We start from the raw sequence: 14,190 nt of genomic DNA on the forward strand, positions 1-14,190 counted from the left end.
AATAAGACTAAACAAAGGTAAAAAGCTTAAGAAAGAAGTTATAGTATTAAAAAATTGTAGTGAATAATGAATCCAGTTAAACAGACATGAATTTAAATAATTATTGTAAATTTATTTATAAAATATGTGAATGTAAAATATTGGTAATAAAGAAAAAATATGTAATGTAACAAATTATAATTTTATAGCAATAATCTGGATCCAATACCCAAATAATATAAAAATATCTAGGAACTAGAAGAAAAAGAAAAGCAATGCCTTTTCATTCATGATTTTATTAATCAAAAAATATGAGGCAAAAATATCTGTGAAATTTTAAAAAGTAAAATTTTTAAAAATAAAATTTATTTTAAAATAAACAAATTAAATAATAAAATATAATATGTACTATAAAATAAAATAAGATATATAAAAATAAAATGAGCTTGATAGAATATAAACTTTCTAAGATCCATAATTAATAATACGATATCTGATAAAAAATTCTCAATGAATATATGAGCAATTCAACCCACTCTCTAATCTCAGTGCAATATTCAAAGAATTAATAGCAGAAGTCTAAAAAATAAAAACAATCGAGGGAATTCTGAAAATCTTTTAAGGCAAAGATAAAATTAAAACACAATTAACCCTTCAGAAAGCAGCCCTACAAACTGCCTCTATAAACAGAGGCAACTTCACACCCTTTAAAGCTTTCATTATTAAACAAGAAAGAAGAAAAACAAAGGAACTAGACATTCTAATACCAAAAAAAAAAAAAAAAAAGGAATAAAGCCAATGAAATAAATATAATAAAAATTGAAAATTAATGGTAGAATTTAAAGGAAATTAGGACTAAGTATACATAGATTTAAAAGTGTTCATACTCAAAAATTAAAATTTTAGGGAGATATCACAACAAAATAAACAACAGTGCAGCCTGTGATTCATGTAAAAGAGTTTTAAGCTCCAACAATATATAATTGTGGAAAAAATGGAAACAATAAAAAAAAATCCAACTGTAAGGGAATGGTTAACTATTTTATTGAATATACAGACTTTGCAATATAATGCAGCTATTAAAAATCATGCTTCAAAGTGGTAGGGGAAAAAGTCATGTTCTGAAACCACAATAATTAAAATGAAACAGCAAGGAATATATACAGCCCTAAAGTTAAGAAGACATGGAGACTTTACTTGGAACTTACATATAAATGAATAGTCCAAGCATCTCCTAACTGGAGACCTGAGATTATTTTCCTTCAAATTCCCAAGCTAAATAGCAAAAAATAACTTCAGATTTAAATCTTGGTCACTGGTTCTTTAAGTCTTATGACTAAACAGTCCTTTCCAATTTACACAAAATAATTTGGTTTAATGGTACAGTATGGTATGGCATGGCAGGGCACTTATAATATGGCATGATACTTAACAGCACAGTACACCTGGCCTGGATTCAAACGGTGTGCATTCCATATAGGAATACATAGGAGAAGCCTATTAGTAAGGTGGAAGAAACTTTCTTACTGTAAAAACCAATATATCATTATTACATAAAGTTGTAGGTTAGAAGAAAACAATGACGTCTGATATCAGAAAAGAACAACTTGTATCAACTTTAAAAAATTTCTTCCATGCTTTAATATGTATACAACTTTTATATTGCTGAAATTTTAATGTATACATGATTTATCCTGAGTTTGTACTTGTCATTATATAATAAGCAGTTCCTATATTGCCACATCGTCTTTATTTTTTTAATGAATGCATGATATTTATTATGTAAATATTTCCTTTATAAATTTTTTGTTGGGCAATCAAGTCATTTCCTTCCAAATTTTCAGTAAAAAATGTTCTTCTAGCCAGTCATTCAGTAATAGAATTTTAATGAAAATCTCAGTTTGCTTTCTTACCCAATCTATAGATTCATATACTCACACCGTAAATTGTTTGATGTTTATATGACCAATATTTGATCAAATGAAAAATCTTGTAAAGAAAAATTGATCCAAAAGAAACTAAAACTTTGGAAACTATAGTTAATCTTGAAGCTTTTACAATAAGAAACCAAGAGTCTACAATATGTAGTTATTAATCTGATGAATGCTTTTTGATGAAAATTATGTTGAACTCACAGTAATTCTACTGAAAAAGAAATATAAAATTGGGGAGGAAGAAAAACCTTCCCCATCACCCTTCCCTCGTCAAATAGTAATCTAAATGCTTTATTGCAATAAAGAACTTATATTACTTCTAAATGTAAATCTTGCAAATCCTACCAAAAATTATATGCTGCATGTTTTGATTTTAGTCTGCCCTTAGGAGTAAAATGCCTAAATCATTCTTTTTTTGCAACTTGTTGTGCCTAATAGTAACTTTCAAGATAAATGCTTTAATCACTTTAATGTGAAAAAAAATTAAAAGCAGGTCTATGTGAAAGTGGTCTAGCTGTAAACAACTCACTTTTTGATATCTAGGACTTCTGCTGCTCCTAACTTTTGTGCTTTTGTTCTCTCTGCACAATCATGCAAGACTGAACACCACACACACACCCCCAAGTCATCTTGCTTGTATTTTAATAGCTAGGATTTAAAATATGAAGGGGTAATTGAAATGAATATTAATTCAGTATTTTTTAAAATTCAACTGTACATATAGCAAAACTGAAACTGGTATGGTTTTCTGGGGAAAATTTACTTGAGATACTTCCACAAAGGGAGAAATTCCAGCTGCGTGGGTTACTTGAGATAAAAATGAATTCACACTTAGGCAAAGGAATGATGGAAGCGAGGTGACAGTTAAATGGCGTAGCTGTTAAGTGATGAGGCTAAACCTCCGCACTGTGGCAGGGATGCACACACAATTCTACTGCAAACTGAATTTCACAAATCGAATTTGAGTGTGGACGCCTATAAAAAGCAAGTGGTGTAAGAAGCAAGATCTCAATCGTTATCTGTGCTTTTTGCTGCTGAACCAGTTAGCTCTCGGCCTGACTGTGCTTCTCCAGTTCCCCTGGGATTTTATGCTCCATAATCTTGGGAGGAAGATTTAGAGTGTAGAGTCTGTTGACATCTTGTTAGTTCTGGGGGAATAGACTTCTGAAGAGAAAACACAAGTCAAGAAACCCCCCGGGGGAATCAGAATGATTGGCCATGGAGCACTTTAATGTGCACACGAACGTTTTCGAAAAGGAACCCTCTCTGTGTCCCTATTCCCAGGTTGAGTACGAGAGTCCTTCTCAAAACTGAGAGGAACATTAGAGGTCATTCCAGGACAGCCCCGAGGCTCAAGTCCTCTTCAAATACTTAAAACCTACTGTCAAATACTGGAAACTTCTCATTTCCACAATAACCAATCCTGATTCTATTATTGATTCCTTATTACTATAGAATTTGAATGCCCTCCTCATTTCCTAAATCCTTGCCAATGTGATCCTGATACAGTCTAGTTTATCTAATTCTTTCTTGAGGAAGGACTCCCAGTAGTGAGCAGATTCTCCAGAGACAGCTCACTGGTGTGCCATTGGGTGGGACTAGCTATCATCTCCTTCTAGACCCTATGGGCATGCTTAGATGTGACAATGCATTAAGACATGTGCTAGGGCTCAGTTACCCTGCCCCTCTTGTGGTAATACAATAAGTATGTGGGACTTAATGCAGATATGTAAATGAGAAGGTACAAATTCAAATGAGTTCTGCAGCCAGGCAAGTAGCACAAGTTCATTGTCGTCTGGAGACAATAAGGAATGGCAGGGTTTGGGGTACCCTGGAGAGCACATAGCATCCCTAAAGGCATACAGGCATAGTTATGTCTGTAAATACCATGGTGGACAAATGAAATACTGAATTCACCTGTGGTCTGCCATTAGCTGTCACTGTGCCTCAGGCCAGTCTCTGGTGTTGGATTAGCAGCCCCATGCGGAAACCAGGCCGTCTAATATCCTTACTGTGCTGAGCAAATAATACATGGCATGCTCCAAAATAAACTCTTTTGAAAAGAAAGCATTTCATTACAAAATGACCAATTATTTACTTTAAATCTTTCAGAAATAAAATTTCAAATGATCCTAAGCCTCTTGTGACATTTGGATGTTGGTTGACCTCTCTTTTCTCAATAAAGAGATTGTTTATTCTCCAAATGCTTACTATCCATGATTATATTAACATTTACTTAGCTTATGATGAGGCAGGCACCATGCCAAGTATTTTGTGCACATGATCTCTTTTAACCCTCACAAAAAGAACATAAAAGTGGCACTGCCCACAGCTGGCGCAGCACAGAACTTTTGCTACTGTTCATTCTCTCCTCATCCCTTTCTGTTTTTCAGCGACGTGACACATTCTTTTTATTGTAACACTAGGTTCCAGGTATCCACCATCCTTAGAAACTCATTTAAAAATTGTTTATTCTGTAACTTCTTTTTTTTAATTTTAACTTCTCAACATACATTGTGGTTGATTTTCGTATCCCTTTACCCGTTCCTCTTTGTCCCCTCTCCTCTCCCCCACTACATCGTATCTGTTCACTTGTCTTAACAAATTCAAGAAGTTGTTGTGATTGTTCTTATAGATGGTTATGAACAAGAAACTCCAATGGCTTTTTTTTTTTGAGTGTTTTCTTCCCCGGTTGTCCATATGTTGACTTCCTGTTAAAACACCCTCCCCCATATTGTAGAGAGAGCTCGGATGGAGAGTCCAGCCTTTTCTACTCCAAGGGGCTGTCTGGCCACTGGGCAGGAAGAACTCATCCTCCTGCAAGAAAGAGTCAAGAATGGGAAAATGACTGTGGATGAAGCCCTGGAGAAATTTAAACACTGGCAGATGGGAAAGAGTGGCTTGGAAATGGTTCAGCAGGTAATAATGACCCCTGTCCCTTCTGGAGTGTTCTCTCACTTGTGGAGCTCCTAGACTCTGTAAATATTTCGTCTTCACAGGAAACACAGGTAACTGTTCTTTTGTTTTTAACTAGCCACTGAAAAATATGTTTCAAACAATCAGTTAAAAGGTAGAAAATATCCAGATTTCATGTTTACCAGCCTTTGGTCAACTCAATCCTGGAACCCAGTGTGTCAAAGCTAATACCTAATCGGTTTATACTACCTGTCCTTAGTATAGTGAATATTTTTTGAATCTCATTGCTGAAATTAAGGTGAAGTATTTTTATACTAATGTGCTCAGCATTCTGAAAAGGGTATTATGTAGAGGCTTAAAGGCAACAAGAAAATGATTGAAATCACATCAAGCAATAGTTCTAAATGAAACATACTATAGTAAGTTTTATCTTCTTTCTCCTTAACTTTTTTGGGGGATATATATACATCTCCACATGCCAGTCAAGGTTTGCAGAGAAATGCCAAGAATATTAACTTCAGATAAGTTTGTCTTCTATAAATATAATTTACATCCTGGGTGGGATTAGAGATGTTGGTTCTGAGATGAGAATGACAACAAAACATCCCACATGCACTCCTTGACATTCTTCAGCAAGGGGTATCAGGGCCATATTCTATCTGTCCCACAGTCTTCCCACTCCCAGAATATTCCAACAGTTTTTTTCTTCTCATCACAGAAAGGCCCATTGCCCAAGAACCCAGTTTCAGGTAGCTGTTTGATCAAACACGTGTAATAAACTAATTTTGGTGGCTGTGTAAATAATTACTAATAGCTTACTGTGCTATCTTTCCCAAGATAATTTTTAATTAAAAGACAATGCTTAGGAGAATAGTTTTTAAAAAATAAAAAAAAATCACAATGCTGAAATTTCAAACAATACAGCCTAGTTTAGGCAAGGGGACTTTCCCAGGACATCTTAGATCACAGTTTGTCAGAAACCACCTATCTCTAAGAGTAGTTCTGATTGTGGGTGGTGGCTGGACTTGTTCCAGATTTGACAAGTCCAAGAAAGTCAGTTATTTTGCCAAACAAATGCTGTGGAATGCTGACTGTAGAGTTCTGCAACTGTTCGTTGTTCACCAGAATTACACCATTGCTTTTCAGTCCATGCCAGTGTCATCACCATCACGCATCCCGTTATCCTGGAATGGGGTAAAATGTGCTTAAGCGCAGGCCTACAAATCACTTTCTTGGAGACATTGTATAGGTTTTGTTGAAGTAAGCCAATTGTGCTTCATCCTCCTCAGATCCTTAAATAATAAAGTTTTCAATTTAGTGTAATCCAACCTAAATATCTTCTTGGAAATGATTTCACTAATTGTTTCATTAAGGCTTTGGTGGTCTCTATTTTGTTTGCATACTTATATTCAATCTTGTTTGGGGAAGAATTTAAGGTGGTCAATATTCACTACGTAAAGACTGATCTGACACATTTGATATACAGGAATACTGAGATAATGAGTATAGTTAATGTTTATGCAAAAAAAATATTTTTTTCTTTAACTTGTAAATATAGGCCAGAAGATGCTACGATTACCTTCCACCTGAACCAAAAGTTTAGTGACTCTGGCTGAATGCTGTTAGAGGAATCAGTCAGTCCTTAACATAAGGGCCTTGAAAAAATCCAAATAACACAAAAATGAATGTTCTTCGCATTTCTCCAACACACACACACATAGTCATTCCCATATACTTTTCAATATGCATCTTGTAGTTTGCAAAAGTATTAATGTGCACCCTGGGAATGAATCTATCAAGGTTAACTGTGAAGTTATATTATTATCGACAGAAGAATTATCCTAGAAAACTAAAAAGAAAAATGGCACAAACGCAGAATTACGAGTTTCCAGAATAATGAGGACCCATGTAGAATTCCTGGCATTGACGGTGAGACAGTGGAGAAGGTGAACAGTTTGCTTTTATTCTTCCCCCTCCTTCTCACGATCGCAGTGCACCTGAGGAAGAGCGTGGCTCCACTCAGAAGAGAGGATCTGCAAGGCAACGGAAACAACAAAGTAGAAAAAGTGGTTTCTAGGTTTCTGCAGAAACCCTGAGGAAAAAATGCAACTCAGGTTGTCTTCTAAAAGGGGATTTATTAAATGTTAACTTGTTTGAGTTTTTCATTTAAAAAAAAATAAATGTTCAATGTAGAATATTTGTAAAACAAAGAAGGATGGGGAATCTAGTTACATATCATTTGCTCCTGAGTACCTAAATTTTAGAATTAGAACACCAGGAAGGAATGTGCCCTACAGAACTGTAGATGGGCTCAGACCACAGCAAACCACTGCTGTTTAGCCCTTCTCCTTTTGGACACCAAACAACCAATGCAGACCCCACAAGCGTTAGGGTGAAAAACAGCTCCCATAAGAACTGGGCTCTGGGATGCAATCCTGAGTCTACCACTTATAACTGTATGATCTAGGAAAGTTACTTAACTTCTCTGTACCTCAGTTTCCATATCTGTAAAATGGGATGATAACATTTTATGTGTACTTCATGAAGTGGTCATAATCAAGTAAAATAATACATGTAAAGTATCAAGGATGGCAATTGGGATATCGTGAAGTAGCAAATGAATACTAAGTAATAGTATTGGTACTAGTAATACTAGTTGTTGTTTTCACCTTGATCCATGAAAAGTTTGCAAATCATGACCTCAGTGTCCTGGTTGTTTCTTCATTAAGGAAAAACTATGCCAACTACAAGACTGCATTATTGGGAAAAGGCCAGAAGAAGAAAATGTCTGTGGTAAGTGAAATTTGCCTGCTGTTCAGAAATGATAGAGTGATGAAGTAGAAAATACAGGGACTGTGGAGTCAAATAGACCTGGGGTTCAAATCTATACCCCATCACTTCCCAATTGTCTGCCCTGGGAAGTGTCTTAATCCCTGGTACTTGGGTTACTTGTCTGCAAAACAGGAGTAACTGTACATGTACCTGGAGTGCTTGTGGGAATTGACATATAAATATTTATCACATTCTCGGATCCATAATGGACCCTCAGTAAATGCTCATTACTTTCTTTCTTTTGATTTTAATGTAAGCTATAAATAAGATAATTCTCTAGTTTTTTTTATAAGCCATTAGGTAGGCAATCAAATAATTGGGGAGTCATGCTTTTCTAATTAATATTCTTAATATAGTCAGTTCTCACAATTTTTCACATGTGAATTATTTTAAATTACTAATAATTAACATTGCTCTTGGGGTGGGGGCAGAGACACTCAATATTAATGCAAACCAAACATCATTAAGATGGTAAATCTTCTCCAAAAATAAACAGCACATTCCAGAATTAAAAATAAATTATCTTGTCACTGCCTGACTACTCTTCCCCCAAATCTCTACCCCTGCACAGAAAATTAAAAACTAAGAACCATTAAGAAAGCTTGAATGCTTCCATCTCTTCCATTTTCAGTAATATTTCATGGCTTTCAGCTAGTCCTTCATTTCCCTTCATTTTATTGAGCTGTTATCTACTTTTCCATAGGGAATTCTTCAAGCTCTCTTAGAAATGTTTTCTAAAACAGAAATACACTTTCTAAAATAATTAAGGTCATAAATCCAGGGCTAATTTATAGTAACTGACAAGCAAAATTCATGAGGTGGCTCTGTTGGTGGCCCAAGTTTCTGCCAGAGAAATATTTCCTGACTACTGTCCATGCAAAGCAAGAAAGCCCTGTTGAACTGAGGAGGCAGAGATCCTAGTTCAGGGCAGCTGAAGCTGCTGGAATGTGTGTGGTGGGTGATTGAAGAGGAGGTGGCTGTGAAGAGAGGTAGTCCCACAGGTCCATGTGAGGGACTATACAAGTCTATGGCTGAGAGATGAGCTGTAAATGTGCAAGGAAAGACCACTCAAGGCATACAAAATAGCAGCTTCTAGAGCATTGAAAGCAAAGCAGAGACACAAAAGAGATTGACCAGAGCCAGGGTAGACATACTGGGAATGTCTGAGTTCCTGCCCTGCTGAAGTGGAAAGATCTTCTTGACACCTCCTTAAGACACCTGGCATCCTGCTGTGAAAGTCAAGAGACACAATGAGTGAGGAGAACAGCTCAGAGTTAGAGCTACTCTAGACATGCCCTAACAATGTCTAAAAGTAAGCCCTGCAACATCCACATGGGAGACACAGTTTGCTAGGCTGAGTCCTACCAAGGGCCTTAGAAAACACCTTTAGGTTTCTATAGATCAACACTGAAAGAATAAAATCAAGCCTATACAAGGTCATGCCAGTAATTGACTGCCTGCTAAAACAAGAGCCTACATTCATCAGAGAAATATTATAGAATCCAGAATATACAACAGATTATCTATACATCCAGTATTAATTTTTTTTAAAGAAGACATACGAAGAAACAGGAAAATGCAATCCATAGTGAAGAAAAAACTGAACAACTGAACCTGAGATGTTGTTGATCTTAGCAAAGACTTTTAAGTGGCTCTTATAAACATATTGAATTAATGAAAGAATATGGTTTTAAGGAGTGAATAAATAGGGAATCTTAGCAGAAGAATTAAAACCACGCAACAGAACCAAATGGAAATTGTAAAATAAAATTTCAATAAAAGAAATGAAAACTTTACTGGTTAAGCTTATCAGCAGACTGTATATAGCAAAGTAAAAGTTAGTGAACTTGATGACAGATCAATAGAAACTATTTAGTGTGATAAATAGGAGGATAAAAAGTCTTTGGGGAAAAAAAAATAGAACTCCAGGGACATTAGGGCAATATAACACAGTCTAGTATGCATGTAATTAGAGCCCCAGAAGGAGAAAAAAGTGAGTTTGGGGGAAAACATTTTTGAAGAAATAATGGCCAAAACCTTGCCAAATTTAATGCAAGTCACGTCTGTACAGTTTTAAGAACTTCAGAAAAAACCCAATCAGCATAATTGTTAAGAGAACAATATCTAGGCAACTTGTGGTCAAGCTACTTCAAGTCAAGGTAAAGAGAAATTCTTGAAAGCAATAGAAGAAAGGACACAGTACATACAGAGGAAAAAGGATAAAAAATATGCCCAATTTCTTATTAGAAACAATAGAGAACTAAAGACAATGCAATGATATCTTAAAGTAATAAAAAAAAAAAAAATAAGGCCACTTATAATTCTGTATCCAGAGAAAATATCTCTCAAAAGTTTGGTAAAGTAAAGATATTTTTAGGTAAATTAAATTAGAGAATTTATAGCAATATTGCAATTCAATAAGTGCTACAGAATGTCATACAGGTTGAAGGGAACATTAACAAATAGAAACTTAGATCCACTCTAAGGGAAAAAGAACACAAATTATACAAAGCAGGTAAATATAAAATAGTTGTTTTTTTCTTCTCATAAATTATTTCAAAGACAACTGTTTAAAGCAAAAATAATAGCACTTAAGTTGGTGTTATATAATGTGAAGAAGGAAAAAATATAAAAACAATCACACAAAGGACATAGGGTGCTTATAAGTGAAATTATATGTTGGCAAGATTTTTATATGGTAAAGTACAAAGTGTGGAGTGTAAAGAATCAGTTATAATGTAAGAAGAGAAAAGGGTAAAGTAGAAATTTTGAAGGGTCAAGTCTAAAGCATAAAGCATGAAAGAATAAACTATCATCTCAAAAGAGATTCTGGTAAGTTAAGGATGGATATTTTAGTCATAAAGCAACCACTAAAAAAGTAAATGAAAAAGTATATATACCTAGGAAACCTATAAAGAAAATAAAATAGACCATTAAAAAACTATTTGAGTCACCAAAAATAAAGCAGGAAAGTAGCCAAAGAGGAGCATAAACAAAAGGGGTAAGTGAAAAACCAAGAACAAGATGGTAGTATTAAACTGAGCCATATCAATAATGATGTTAAATGTAATTGGATTAAATACTTAATTTAAAAGGCAGACATTTTCAGACTGGATTAAAAAAGCAATACCAACTTTATGCTGTCTAAAAGACATATTTTAAATATAAGACACAGATAGTTTGAAAGTAAAGGATGGTAAAAGTCTACTATGCCAACAGTAAGCATAAGAAGTTTGGCTTGGCTATATCAATATAAGACAAGATAAACTTCAAGACAAAGAGCACTACAAGAGGTAAAAGAAGATACAGTATAATGATAAGAGGGAAGTTTACTAGTAAGATATAACAATTCTAAATATTTGTGTATTTTATACCATATATGTACTTGTGAGCTTTATCAAAACTCATAAAACAAAATCTGACCGTACTCAGAGATCTTTTTCTTCTTTCTTCATAATTAGTAGAGCAAACAGACAAAAATCAGCAAAGTTACCGAATACCTACACAGCCCTATTGACTAATTTGACCTAATTAACATTTACAGAATAAGACACTGAAAAAAATTCAGAGAACATGCTTGTTAAAGGTGTGCATTGAAGTTTCACCAAGATAGAACACTTAATAAACCATCAAAAATGTTTCAATAAGTTTCAAAAGATTGAAATCTTCAGAGTATGTTCTCTGAAAGATTTTAGTATTTTGAAATCTTATATTCTCTTACCACATCAGAAGTAAATTAGAAATTAAGAACTAGATATCTAGAAAATATCTCCAAATATTTAGGTATTAAAACAACGTTCCAAAATAACCCATGGGTCAAATAAGAAATCATGAGAAAATATTTCAACCTGAATAATAATGAAAAAATACCAAAATTTGTAAATACAGCTAAAACAGTTATGGAGTTAACAGTTAAATTAGAGGGAGATTCATGGCTCCATATGTTATACTAGGAAAGAAAAAAGATTAAGATCAATGATTTAAGTTTCTACCTCTAGAAAACTAGAAAAGGGAAAGCAAACCAAACCCAAAAAGAGGTAAGAAATAATTAAGATAAGATCAGATATTGATTGAAAAGGAAAGAGATGAACAAAAGAAAAAATTACCAAAACCAAAATCGGTATTGGAAAACATAAGTAAAATTGGTAAGTTCATGGGAAGAATGATCCAGGAGGAAAGAAACAACAAAAAGCAAGAGACTACATTAGGAATTAGAGTGCACTATCACAACAGATCCTACAGAATACATTAAGAAAATACAAGTAACTTTTTGCCAATACATTTGACAACTTACGAAAAAGAACAAATTATCTGAAAAAGAAAATGTACCAAAACTGATGCAAAAAGAAAAAGGATCCACACTTCTCTGAGTATACCTCTTTATATAGTTCTCACTTGAAGAACTTTATTTTACATATTCCATAAACAAGGATGAGTCAAGGCAGGGAAAGGAAAGAAAATGGATTATAAGCAGAAACGAATGAACCTAGTGGTACTATAAATAAATAGTATATCCATATTGAGTGGGGGATAGGAAAAAAAACATAAATAAATCTAGAAAACAGTGTATCCTAAGGCTAAAAATAAGAGAAGAAAAATAGATAAAAATTGTACTTTACCCAAATGAGTAGGGTTTATTTCTCCAGAGTGGTGTAATTTAGAAATTTCTGTACATTATGGATATTCTAGAACTGAGCAAATCAAGAAATGTACTGAGATAATGAGAGCCAAGTTTTCTACTATCAGAGAAGGGAGTTATAACTAAGGGAAGAAGGAAGGCTAGAATGAATCACGTGGTATAGCATTGAACTGGCGGTAAAAGTATGGCAAATCATGGCTGCTAATATGTATAGCACAGGAGGGTAAATATAGAGATGTAGTTGTATGCATAATGTACATATTTGTTTAGCTCTGTTTGCTGTGAGGACATAGAAGCAATGACAGCCCAGCACCACTGAGCACACCCAGCACCGCTAGCACACCCAGCACCCAGAGCACACCCAGCACCGCTGAGCACACCCAGCACCCAGAGCAAACCCAGCACCGCTGAGCACACCCAGCACCCAGAGCACACCCAGCACCGCTGAGCACACCCAGCACCCAGAGCACACCCAGCACCCAGAGCACACCCAGCACCGCTGAGCACACCCAGCACCCAGAGCACACCCAGCACCGCTGAGCACACCCAGCACCCAGAGCACACCAGCACCCAGAGCACACTCAGCACCCAGAGCACACCCAGCACCGCTGAGCACACCCAGCACCCAGAGCACACCCAGCACCCAGAGCACACCCAGCACAACTGAGCACACCCAGCACCCAGAGCACACCCAGCACAACTGAGCACACCCAGCACCCAGAGCACACCCAGCACCGCTGAGCACACCCAGCACCCAGAGCACACCCAGCACCACTGAGCACACCCAGCACCCAGAGCACACCCAGCACCGCTGAGCACACCCAGCACCCAGAGCTCAGTTTACAAAAGTGAATGGCCAGTAACGTGTGAAAAGATGCTCAACATCATTAACCATCAGGAAAAGGCAAATTAAGCTACAGGGAGATACCAGCACACAACAGCTGGAGTGAATACAATTTTAAAAGTAAGTCAGGTCTAAGTGTTTGTTTGGATGTGGAACTGGACACGCACTGCATGCGCTGTTGATGGTAGTATAAGGTGACATGATGCCTTTGGGAAAGTCAAATACACACTTACTATACAGCCTAGTCATTTGCACTACTCGGTGTTCTTCCAAGACAAATGAAAGCATATGTCCACCCAAAGATTTGTTCACAAAAGTTCACAGCAGTTTCTTTCATAATAGTCAAACTGAAAACAACCCAAATGTCCCCTAGGAGACTAGATCATTATATTGTGGCATATTTATACTATGGAATACTACTCAGCAATGAAAAAAAAAATACTTACTATTATACACAAAAATATAAATGAATCTCATAGACTTTATACTGAATGAGAGATAACAGACACCAAGGAGTACAAGAAATAAGATTGCGTTTATCTGGAATACTAGATGAAACTCATCTGGACAAAACTAATCTACAGAGATTGAAATCTGATCAGGGGTTGCTGTGAGTAATGTTTGGGTGAGGATTGCCATAAGGGGACATGGGGAAATATTCTCTGGAGATGAAATGGTCTCTATCCTAATTGGGTTGATGGGCACATGGTTACATAGACAGTCAAAAGTCATCAACCTATACACTTAAAAATGTTTGAAGCATGCTGTATGTGATTATTCCTGAATCATGTTGATTTATAAAAAGAATGGCGTAGGCCAGGCTAAGGTAATATCAAGGCATAGTAGCAAGCCATTATTAAGTGTCAAACATATCTAAGACATAACAACCACAATTACTTGAAGTTGATACGACAAGCAAACAGAAAGGACATTGTTGGGTGGGAGGGAGGAGAGGGAGGAGGGAGGGTGGTTTTGGTGATGGGCAACAATAATCAACCACAATGTATATCGACAAAATAAAATTAAAAAAAATAAATAAAATAAAA

The 14,190-nt window shown here is 35.7% G+C and overlaps 1 pseudogene; it reads left to right on the plus strand.

Moving 5' to 3' along the window:
- LOC134378236 (B-cell scaffold protein with ankyrin repeats-like) overlaps positions 1 to 14,190 on the plus strand; it is a 109,845-nt pseudogene that overhangs the window by 26,799 nt on the left and 68,856 nt on the right.

Source organism: Cynocephalus volans, chromosome 5 (assembly GCF_027409185.1).
Source record: "Cynocephalus volans isolate mCynVol1 chromosome 5, mCynVol1.pri, whole genome shotgun sequence".
Taxonomy (NCBI): domain Eukaryota; kingdom Metazoa; phylum Chordata; class Mammalia; order Dermoptera; family Cynocephalidae; genus Cynocephalus; species Cynocephalus volans.